The sequence below is a fragment of the Amaranthus tricolor genome, chromosome 7, assembly GCF_026212465.1.
Source record: "Amaranthus tricolor cultivar Red isolate AtriRed21 chromosome 7, ASM2621246v1, whole genome shotgun sequence".
Taxonomy (NCBI): Eukaryota; Viridiplantae; Streptophyta; class Magnoliopsida; order Caryophyllales; family Amaranthaceae; genus Amaranthus; species Amaranthus tricolor.
In genome coordinates, this window is record NC_080053.1 from 20,229,273 (window position 1) to 20,241,207 (window position 11,935).

Genomic DNA, 11,935 nt, shown 5'->3' on the forward strand with positions numbered 1-11,935 from the left:
CAGTATCAATGATGACCATGGGGTTTGCAAGACCCATCAGTGGCTCAAGAACAAAATTTCTATCATTGAGAACCTTGGGGTTTGCAAGACCGCTAGTAACTAAAAATTAAACTTTCTATCAAAGAGAACCTTGGGGTTTGCAAGACCCATCAATAACACAAATCTAAACTTTCTATTAATGAGGACCTTAGGGTTTGTAAGACTCATTGATAACTCGAATATAAACATTCTATCAATGAGAACCTTGAGGTTTGCAGGACCCATCGGTAACATAAATATAAAATTTATATTAATGATATCCTTGGGGTTTACAAGAACCATTAGTAACTCAATCAAAAATATAAACTCCTCAATAAAGAAATCATCACAATTCTATGTAAACGTAATCTAATTTTTCATTAAAAGGGAGCAATTTCGACTTCAAGTAAGCATACGTCTTTCTTCATCAATTGGGTGATTATTCTCATTTTCTACTAGTACTTCTATTCCACACGTCTACACATCTCTTGGTCTAAGGGTATCGTTATCGATAGTTATTCATATATAGTTCACTTGCTAACTCCATAGTTTCAACTTTCAATACAAGTGTATAATCATAGTTATCGATGATATCAAAATGCATATAATAGTTTATTGCATCATGTACGTACTTACAACAACTATAACATGATGAAAAGTCACAATAATAGTCAAGGTGAGGTTTTTACATCCTTCTTATGATATGGACACCTATACTAAGTTTTTCATTCAACTAATCTCAAAATAACAACTATTTATTCATTCGAAATAAGTTTCGTATTACTTAACACATTCCATACTACTCAACTAATATCGCTCATTAATCACAGGATTAAATCCAACTTAACAATAAAAAAGTTGTTTCAATCATTTTGTTAACAGATTGTACCCTAGAGATCCCTTCTATAAATTACAATGTTTGAGATCTATCAATACTTGTTAGCTAGTCATTACCAAGATGTAAGAAATAATAACATCCAATCTCATTTCATGCATAATCTTAGTAATGAACTAATGATGATGACACTTAATCAAAACAATCAATCATATTTATACCATTCATTACATTTTCAGAGTTAACTACAATAATAATAAGAACACCTAACAAGAACCTTGAAGACTAACTCACAAAAACAAGCGAACACTTTAACTCATGACGACACTAAGATTACACAACTAACAATCATAATTATCAAACTTAATAACAATAAGCATTAAACATAACAAAACCTCAAGCGAACACTTTAACTCATGACGACACTAAGATTACACAACTAACAATCATAATTATCAAACTTAATAACAATAAGCATTAAACATAACAAAACCTCAAGCGAACACTTTAACTCATGACGACACTAAGATTACAAAACTTACAATCATAATTATCAAACTTAATAACAATAAGCATTAAACATAACAAAACCTCAAGCGAACACTTTAACTCATGACGACACTAAGATTACACAACTTACAATCATAATTATCAAACTTAATAACAATAAGCATTAAACATAACAAAACCTCAACCTTACAATCGTAATTTAACAACTTTTAACAACCAATAATATCAATCAACAATCACGATAAAATTGGCAACAACTGTAACAGGCTCAAATTTCTTAATCTTAATCTTCCGATTAATTATTCCAAAATTTCTTTTCGAATTCCTAATCCTTTGGTTATCTAATTCAAATCACCTTTAATTCCTAAACCTTATTCCGATTTTTGTAATTTCTTCCAAATATTAAACTTAAAAATATATATATATATTCTTAAATTTCTTTATAAGCACTAAAATAATATTTTATTATTTTATACTACGAAAAGTAAAATTTTAATATTATATTTATGGTTTTATTAAAACGTTACGTTTAAATTTCGTTTTCTTAAACTAATTTTACTACTTATCATTTTAACCTTACAACTTTGATTTAATTATTTTATACCTAAAAATTAACTATATTTTTCTTATTAACTTTAAGTATAGTTTTAACTAAAATTTTCTAAGTAAACTATCATATTTTCATAATCAAACCTTAATCATACTTTCCCATTAATCTAAAACATTTCATTAGCATAAACTAGAACAAAAATTTGATGAATCAAAATCCTTTATACATCAATCCATAATGTTCATCACCTACACAAGCTATCACCATTTCCTTACACAAGTTAACCTTCTTCTACACTCCAACTCTTACACATCCACTTACACACTCCAACTCTTACACATTCACTTACACACTCTAAATCACTTACACAAGTTAACCTTCTTTTTCATACAATCTTATGAACTAAAAAGTTGTCCAAAATTCATTATAAATACCCCTCCTTAGCCATGAGATCACTTGCACCCCCATCATCAAATCTTTCTACCATTCTTTCTTATATCTTCACTTCATTAACATCTTACTAACTTTATACCCTTTTTATTTGTTGAAGAATCAAATGAAGATGGAGCTTGATCTTATCACTTCTTAAGCCAATAATCATCAACTTTTAAAAAGTCAAGTATTATCTTTTGGAGCTTGGATATCATTTTCTTTTGGGTAATTGAAGATCTACTTCTTTGAAGCTTGGAACCTTGAAGACTTTCTCTTTTGGAGCTTATTTCCTTAAGTTCTTATTTTCCTATTATTATTCTCTTACTTGGTTTAGCACCACCTTTGGAGGAAAATGGTACATATTTTCTTAACTCTCTCGTTATGTGATATTTATTTATGGTTACTCGATAATATAAAAGCATGATCAACATGACTTTATTTTAGTCATTTAAACTTTACATGGTAATATTAAAGTCATATCCAGTTTAGTGATATTTTCGTCAAAACAATAATACTTTTGGGACACTCGAAAAAAAAGTCATACATATGGAAATTTTTGATTAATATGATAATATAAATATATATATGAATTTTACTAGTTAAATAAACTTATGTGTTTAAAATGATTCCATATCATCTTGGTGTTTTGATAAATTTTTAATCGGTTTATTGGTAAAATAGTCAAACAAATTTGTTAAAATGCTTAGCGTTGTTTTTCTCGAAAACTCATTTCATTTAGATTTTGGACCCTTAATAACTTGTCGGATTATGTTTTTTTTTATAGTTATGATAGATCCGTTTTACTATTTTATTGATTATTTGATAAAATACGTTATTAATATTACTCTTGACTTTTGTGATTATTTATGACATAATAATGACTTAGTTTAGCATCAGGAATCTTAGTATAGCTACGAAAATTTTTTATTTAATTAATATTAATTTATTAGATACTAGTAATTTGTTTCTATTAAAAGGGAAGAATTGTCATAATTTTGACTAGTGCAAGTTTGACTTATAAGAATGTAAACTATTTCGGTTTAGAGTCTTGTTTGATATTGCATGATATTGATTGTATGACTCTGATAGTAAGGTAACGTCGAACCATGGACCGGCATGTAAAATCCCGGCGTCCGTGTTAGCCGGCACGTAAAATGCGGTGTCAGACAGGGGGTCCGAGAAAAACCCATCCTGTGAAGTCTCGAGCATAACAGTATTGAGAGGAGTGACGACTCCCACCACAGTTAGGGTTTAGGACTACGGTCCTCACCTAACCAGACCCTTACATATATCAGTTGTCATTATTGTTGTGATCTTGTGATGTGCTATGATGGTAAAGCTATGAGGCTTAATTGAACTTGATTAAATAAGCATTAAGGTTATCAAGTATTTAGTAGCAGTAATGAACTTCTGCAAGTATTGAGAATGTGACTTAATGGCTTAGTAAAGGTCAATAATGAGTAATAACCTTCTATATTGTGCTTGATGATTATTTTGTAAGCATGATTTAACTATCGCATCATAAGCTTATTGAGAAAATTGTACTCGGCTTTATCGCTGACCGATTTAATCGGCTGTCATCCGTATTATGGATGACAGTATTTTGCAGGAAAAAAATTAGCTCAGGTTTCGATCCAGGCCGCAACTTTAATTATTCTATCGAGGACTTAGCTTCAATGATTTTACTTGATGACTATATTGTACTTATGTTTTTTTTTATCGTATTTAAGTAAACCTTATTTTATATTTTCTCAGTTGTAAGATTTTTTTACTTATATTTTGAACGATTTTTAGTTCAAATGGTTTTTAGCAGTTCGGCGTTTTACACTTCCACATTATTTATCTTAAGTATAATTATTAATGTTAATTGTGTATCGAGAGTGCCGCTTCTGCTACACGTGGTATCAGAGCTAAAGTTACTCGAATATTGGAATTTTAGTTTCATGTGAAAGGCTCGATAGCCGACTAAAAAAAATTAAAAAAAAAAAAAATACAAATGATATTTTTCAAAACAAGTCTTCCTAAAATTTCTATTTGTTTTCTATGTACTTATGTGATTATGTGTAAAATTACGTGCCAGATTAATTAAGTTAATGTGAAAGTTACTCACATGTTTAAAAAATTTTTTAGGTAAGAAATGGCGTAACTTCATCTGATCACGAAGCTAGAGTTCGAGAGCTAGAAGCACAACTAGCTCGGATGGAAAGGACAAATGAGCGACTGATCACCCTCATGGAGAATCAGGCTCAAGAGGCAAATGACGACGGGAAATACTTTAAGAATATGGCATATCATCGTCCGCCGCAATACGACGGAGAAGCTGATCCGGTTCGCTTCGAGAATTGGCTCGCAGAGATGGAGAAACTTTTAGAGGTCATTAACTGTCCAGCGAACTTAAAAGTAAAGCTGGCTTCCTTCTACCTATCTGGTCCAGCAGAGTTATGGTGGCGTTCTGTCAAGGCCACTATGACTGATACCTTTTGGGATGACTTTCTTATAACTCTTCGTCAACAATTCTATCCACCATCACTCCAACGGAAAAAGGAGAATGAGTTCTTACATCTTCGTCAGGGTCTTATGACCGTGATTGAGTACAGTTGTAAGTTCAATGAGCTGTCTCGATTTGCTTCTGACATTGTAAGCAAAGAAAGTGTTCGTGCATCCCGCTTCTTCGAGGGTCTTAATCTTAAGATCCAAAAGGGGATTGGGAAGTATTCTGACTTCCGAGATCTCTACGACCGAGCGCTTGAGTATGAGAGGATCCTTGACAAGGAGGACAACATCAACAAAAGAAAATTTGGTGGAGGCAACAACAACAGGAACAAGAGGCCAACCAATTGGGATCGCAAGCTGTTCCAACCAACAACTTCAACAAGAGTCACAGTTTGGAAGTGTCGCTTATGTGGTAAGGATCACCGAGGTCGTTCATGCACTGGGAAGATCATCTGCTTCAAATGCAAAAAGAAGGGTCATGTTTCCACTAACTGCCGAGAAGGGATCCAGTTGGGAGCTAGTATTACTGGTAATTATGGAGCTCCTAGTTCTTTGGGAAATGTTCAGAGTATTGCAGCTAGGAGGACTGCCGGTTTGCACGCTATTAGCAACCATGTAGAGAATCTTCATCAGGCATTTGAGGGTAAGGTCATTTCTGGTCACTTTGTCGTAGGAGACTCTTTGGCTCATATTCTTTTCGATTCAGGAGCTGATCGATCTTTTATCTCTTCTTCTTTCCTTCATAAATCCTCTATCTCTCTTGAACCTCAAAAATTTAATCTCCAAATTCTATTACCTGACGGTTCACCATTCCTATGTGACCGTATCTTTCCTAATTTCCCTCTTAAGATTTCGGACAACCATCTACCTGCCGATTTAATAGTGTTTGAGTTGGGTACATATGATATTATTTTGGGGATGGACTGGTTGGGACGTCATCATGCGGAGATTTTGTGTAAAGAGAAGATCGTTTGGGTTAAGGCTCCAAGTGGAGAATGTTTGATTAGGAAGAATTCTGTGTTTCCCATTCAGACCATTTCTGCAATTCAAGCCATTGAGATGATTAAACATGGAGATAAGGGATATTTGTGTTTTATTGCTAGTAGTGAGGAGAAAATCAAGTTAAGTCTTGAGGAAACCCCAATTGTTTGTGATTACCCTGATGTTTTCCCTGAGGATCTACCTGGTTTACCTCCAAGGAGAGAGGTTGACTTTCATATAGATCTAATTCCTGATGCTACCCCTATCTCTAGGACTCCGTACCGTTTTGCTCCAGCTGAGTTAGCCGAATTGAAAAAGCAATTAGATGAGTTATTGGAGAAAGGTTTTATCCGACCTAGTGTGTCACCCTGGGGAGCCCCTATTCTGTTATTGAAGAAGAAGGATGGAACGATGAGATTGTTTATTGATTATAGAGAGATTAATAAGATCACCATTAACAACCGTTACCCTTTTCCCAGGATAGATGATTTGTTTGATCAGCTAAGAGGCGCTCAGGTGTTCTCGAAGATTGATTTAAGGTCTGGATATCATCAATTGAGGATAGCCAAGGAGGATGTTTCTAAAACAGCATTTCGGACCCGATATGGACATTATGAGTTTTTAGTGATGCCATTTGGGTTAACAAATGCACCTGCAACATTTATGGATTTGATGCAGAGGTATCTTCGTCCTTATTTGGATAAATTCGTGGTTGTTTTTATCGATGATATTTTGGTATATTCAAGGAGTAGGGAAGGACATGAAGAACACTTGAGAATGATTCTAGAGCTTTTGAGAAAAGAGAAATTGTATGGGAAGTTTAGTAAGTGTGAGTTTTGGCTTGAGGAAATTTCTTTTCTAGGTCATATGGTGTCTAAGGGTGGAATTTCTGTAGATCCTGAGAAGATTAAAGCAATAACGGACTGGCCGATTCCTAGAAATGTGACTGAAGTTCGGAGCTTTTTAGGATTAGCTGGGTACTATAGGAAATATGTTGAAAACTTTTCTAAGGTTGCTCGTCCCATGTTTAAGCTGTTGAAGAAAGGGATACGATTTCAGTGGAATGAGAGGCACACAATTGCTTTCGAGGAATTAAAGAAAAGACTTACTACCGCCCCTGTTTTAGCAATGCTTGATTGTAGCAAACCATTCGAGGTCTATTGTGATGCTTCATTTGAAGGTTTAGGTTGTGTACTTATGCAAGAAGGAAAGGTCATAGCTTATGCATCGAGGCAGTTAAGGCCACATGAGGTGAATTACCCCGTGCATGACATTGAACTTGCTGCAGTGATCTTTGCTTTGAAGTTGTGGAGACATTATTTGTATGGGTTACTGTGTAAGATCTATACTGATCATCAAAATTTGAGGTATGTCTTCAACCAAAAAGAATTGAACATGCGCCAAAGGCGGTGGCTTGAGGTTATTAAGGATTATGATCTTGAAATTGTGTACCACCTTGGAAAAGCGAATAAGGTAGCTGATGCCTTGAGTAGGAGACCGAGAGTGTCTGTGAATGCCATTATGTCTGTACCATGGGAGTTGTATCGTGAGATGCAGAGTTTGGGATTAGAGATTTGTAGTCGACACGAGGTTGGTCAGTATTTGGGAGCAATGACTATACAACCCACTTTGTTTGATCGTATAATTGAGGCACAACTTGAGGATCCAGAGATTGTTAAGTTGATCCATAGAGTTGAGAAAAATGAGACTGATGCTTTTGAGTTAGGAGAAAGAGGAGAGTTGAGGATGAATGGTAGATTGTGTGTTCCAAATCAATTTGAATTGAAGAATGAGATTCTGAAGGAAGGTCATCAAAGTTTATTTCATTTGCATCCAGGTCGAGATAAGATGATTAAGGAGATAAGAGAGATATTTTGGTGAAAGGTCTAAGGAAAGATGTCTCTGATTTTGTGTCTAAGTGCCTAGTCTGCCAGAGGGTAAAGTTTGAGAGACAAAAGAGTTTAGGGTTGCTTCAACCGTTGCCTGTCCCAGATTGGAAGTGGGACTCGATTTTTATGGACTTTGTGGTAGGGTTGCCAAGGACCCAGCGAGGGAATGATGTTATTTGGGTAATTGTTGATAGATTGACCAAGGTCGCTAGATTTGTGCCAATGAAGAATACTTGGGGGGCCAAGCAATTAGCAGATGCCTATGTCCGAGAGATTGTCAGACTTCATAGTGTTCCGAGGACTATTGTTTCGGATAGGGATCCGAAGTTTTTATCGAGGTTTTGGGAAAAGTTGCAGGAAGCTTTTGGGAGTAAGTTGTGCTTGAGTACTGCTTTTCATCTTGCGACTGATGGTCAGACTGAGAGAACTATTCAGACTTTAGAGGATCTTTTGAGATGTTGTGTGTTGGACTTTGAGGGTTCTTGAGAAGATAAATTACCGATGGTGGAGTTCGCCTACAACAACAGTTTCCAATCTAGTATTAGGATGGCACCGTATGAAGCTCTTTATGGAAGGAAGTGTCGAGTACCTTTGTGTTGGGATTTGATGGATAGGACTATTCGCGAAGGTCCAGATGTGATTCAGGAATCCATTGATGCTTTGAAGATTGTTCAACAGAACATGAGAGCTTCACAGAGCCGACAAAAGAGTTATGCTGATAATCGTCGAAAGATGTTGCAATTTGAGGTTGGCGACAAGGTTTTCCTAAAGGTTTCACCTACAAGGGGTGTCCAGCGTTTTGGAGTTCGGGGAAAGTTGAGTCCAAAATTTATTGGACCTTTTGAGATCCTAAGGAGAGTCGGGGAAGTTTCTTATGAGTTGGCTTTACCTCCAAATTTAGCAAAAGTTCATAATGTGTTCCATGTTTCATAGTTGAGGAAGTATGTTCATGATCCGTCTCATGTTCTAGCTCACGAGCCGCTTTTGATTGAGGAGTCTCTGGTGTATGAGGAACGACCAATCAGGATCTTAGATACCCGAGTAAAAGAGTTGAGAAATTCGAGGATTCCATTGGTCAAGGTTTTGTGGTCAAACCACGGGGTTGAAGAGGCAACTTGGGAAAAAGAGGTCGACATGAGAGAGCGTTATCCTAACCTTTTTGGTAAGTCCTAGTTTCGGGACGAAACTATCTAAAGGGGGAAAGAGTTGTAACAGGCTCAAATTTCTTAATCTTAATCTTCCGATTAATTATTCCAAAATTTTTTTTCGAATTCCTAATCCTTTGGTTATCTAATTCAAATCACCTTTAATTCCTAAACCTTATTCCGATTTTTGTAATTTCTTCCAAATATTAAACTTAAAAATATATATATATATTCTTAAATTTCTTTATAAGCACTAAAATAATATTTTATTATTTTATACTACGAAAAGTAAAATTTTAATATTATATTTATGGTTTTATTAAAACGTTACGTTTAAATTTCGTTTTCTTAAACTAATTTTACTACTTATCATTTTAACCTTACAACTTTGATTTAATTATTTTATACCTAAAAATTAACTATATTTTTCTTATTAACTTTAAGTATAGTTTTAACTAAAATTTTCTAAGTAAACTATCATATTTTCATAATCAAACCTTAATCATACTTTCCCATTAATCTAAAACATTTCATTAGCATAAACTAGAACAAAAATTTGATGAATCAAAATCCTTTATACATCAATCCATAATGTTCATCACCTACACAAGCTATCACCATTTCCTTACACAAGTTAACCTTCTTCTACACTCCAACTCTTACACATCCACTTACACACTCCAACTCTTACACATTCACTTACACACTCTAAATCACTTACACAAGTTAACCTTCTTTTTCATACAATCTTATGAACTAAAAAGTTGTCCAAAATTCATTATAAATACCCCTCCTTAGCCATGAGATCACTTGCACCCCCATCATCAAATCTTTCTACCATTCTTTCTTATATCTTCACTTCATTAACATCTTACTAACTTTATACCCTTTTTATTTGTTGAAGAATCAAATGAAGATGGAGCTTGATCTTATCACTTCTTAAGCCAATAATCATCAACTTTTAAAAAGTCAAGTATTATCTTTTGGAGCTTGGATATCATTTTCTTTTGGGTAATTGAAGATCTACTTCTTTGAAGCTTGGAACCTTGAAGACTTTCTCTTTTGGAGCTTATTTCCTTAAGTTCTTATTTTCCTATTATTATTCTCTTACTTGGTTTAGCACCACCTTTGGAGGAAAATGGTACATATTTTCTTAACTCTCTCGTTATGTGATATTTATTTATGGTTACTCGATAATATAAAAGCATGATCAACATGACTTTATTTTAGTCATTTAAACTTTACATGGTAATATTAAAGTCATATCCAGTTTAGTGATATTTTCGTCAAAACAATAATACTTTTGGGACACTCGAAAAAAAAGTCATACATATGGAAATTTTTGATTAATATGATAATATAAATATATATATGAATTTTACTAGTTAAATAAACTTATGTGTTTAAAATGATTCCATATCATCTTGGTGTTTTGATAAATTTTTAATCGGTTTATTGGTAAAATAGTCAAACAAATTTGTTAAAATGCTTAGCGTTGTTTTTCTCGAAAACTCATTTCATTTAGATTTTGGACCCTTAATAACTTGTCGGATTATGTTTTTTTTTATAGTTATGATAGATCCGTTTTACTATTTTATTGATTATTTGATAAAATACGTTATTAATATTACTCTTGACTTTTGTGATTATTTATGACATAATAATGACTTAGTTTAGCATCAGGAATCTTAGTATAGCTACGAAAATTTTTTATTTAATTAATATTAATTTATTAGATACTAGTAATTTGTTTCTATTAAAAGGGAAGAATTGTCATAATTTTGACTAGTGCAAGTTTGACTTATAAGAATGTAAACTATTTCGGTTTAGAGTCTTGTTTGATATTGCATGATATTGATTGTATGACTCTGATAGTAAGGTAACGTCGAACCATGGACCGGCATGTAAAATCCCGGCGTCCGTGTTAGCCGGCACGTAAAATGCGGTGTCAGACAGGGGGTCCGAGAAAAACCCATCCTGTGAAGTCTCGAGCATAACAGTATTGAGAGGAGTGACGACTCCCACCACAGTTAGGGTTTAGGACTACGGTCCTCACCTAACCAGACCCTTACATATATCAGTTGTCATTATTGTTGTGATCTTGTGATGTGCTATGATGGTAAAGCTATGAGGCTTAATTGAACTTGATTAAATAAGCATTAAGGTTATCAAGTATTTAGTAGCAGTAATGAACTTCTGCAAGTATTGAGAATGTGACTTAATGGCTTAGTAAAGGTCAATAATGAGTAATAACCTTCTATATTGTGCTTGATGATTATTTTGTAAGCATGATTTAACTATCGCATCATAAGCTTATTGAGAAAATTGTACTCGGCTTTATCGCTGACCGATTTAATCGGCTGTCATCCGTATTATGGATGACAGTATTTTGCAGGAAAAAAATTAGCTCAGGTTTCGATCCAGGCCGCAACTTTAATTATTCTATCGAGGACTTAGCTTCAATGATTTTACTTGATGACTATATTGTACTTATGTTTTTTTTTATCGTATTTAAGTAAACCTTATTTTATATTTTCTCAGTTGTAAGATTTTTTTACTTATATTTTGAACGATTTTTAGTTCAAATGGTTTTTAGCAGTTCGGCGTTTTACACTTCCACATTATTTATCTTAAGTATAATTATTAATGTTAATTGTGTATCGAGAGTGCCGCTTCTGCTACACGTGGTATCAGAGCTAAAGTTACTCGAATATTGGAATTTTAGTTCCATGTGAAAGGCTCGATAGCCGACTAAAAAAAATTAAAAAAAAAAAAAAATACAAATGATATTTTTCAAAACAAGTCTTCCTAAAATTTCTATTTGTTTTCTATGTACTTATGTGATTATGTGTAAAATTACGTGCCAGATTAATTAAGTTAATGTGAAAGTTACTCACATGTTTAAAAAATTTTTTAGGTAAGAAATGGCGTAACTTCATCTGATCACGAAGCTAGAGTTCGAGAGCTAGAAGCACAACTAGCTCGGATGGAAAGGACAAATGAGCGACTGATCACCCTCATGGAGAATCAGGCTCAAGAGGCAAATGACGACGGGAAATACTTTAAGAATATGGCATATCAT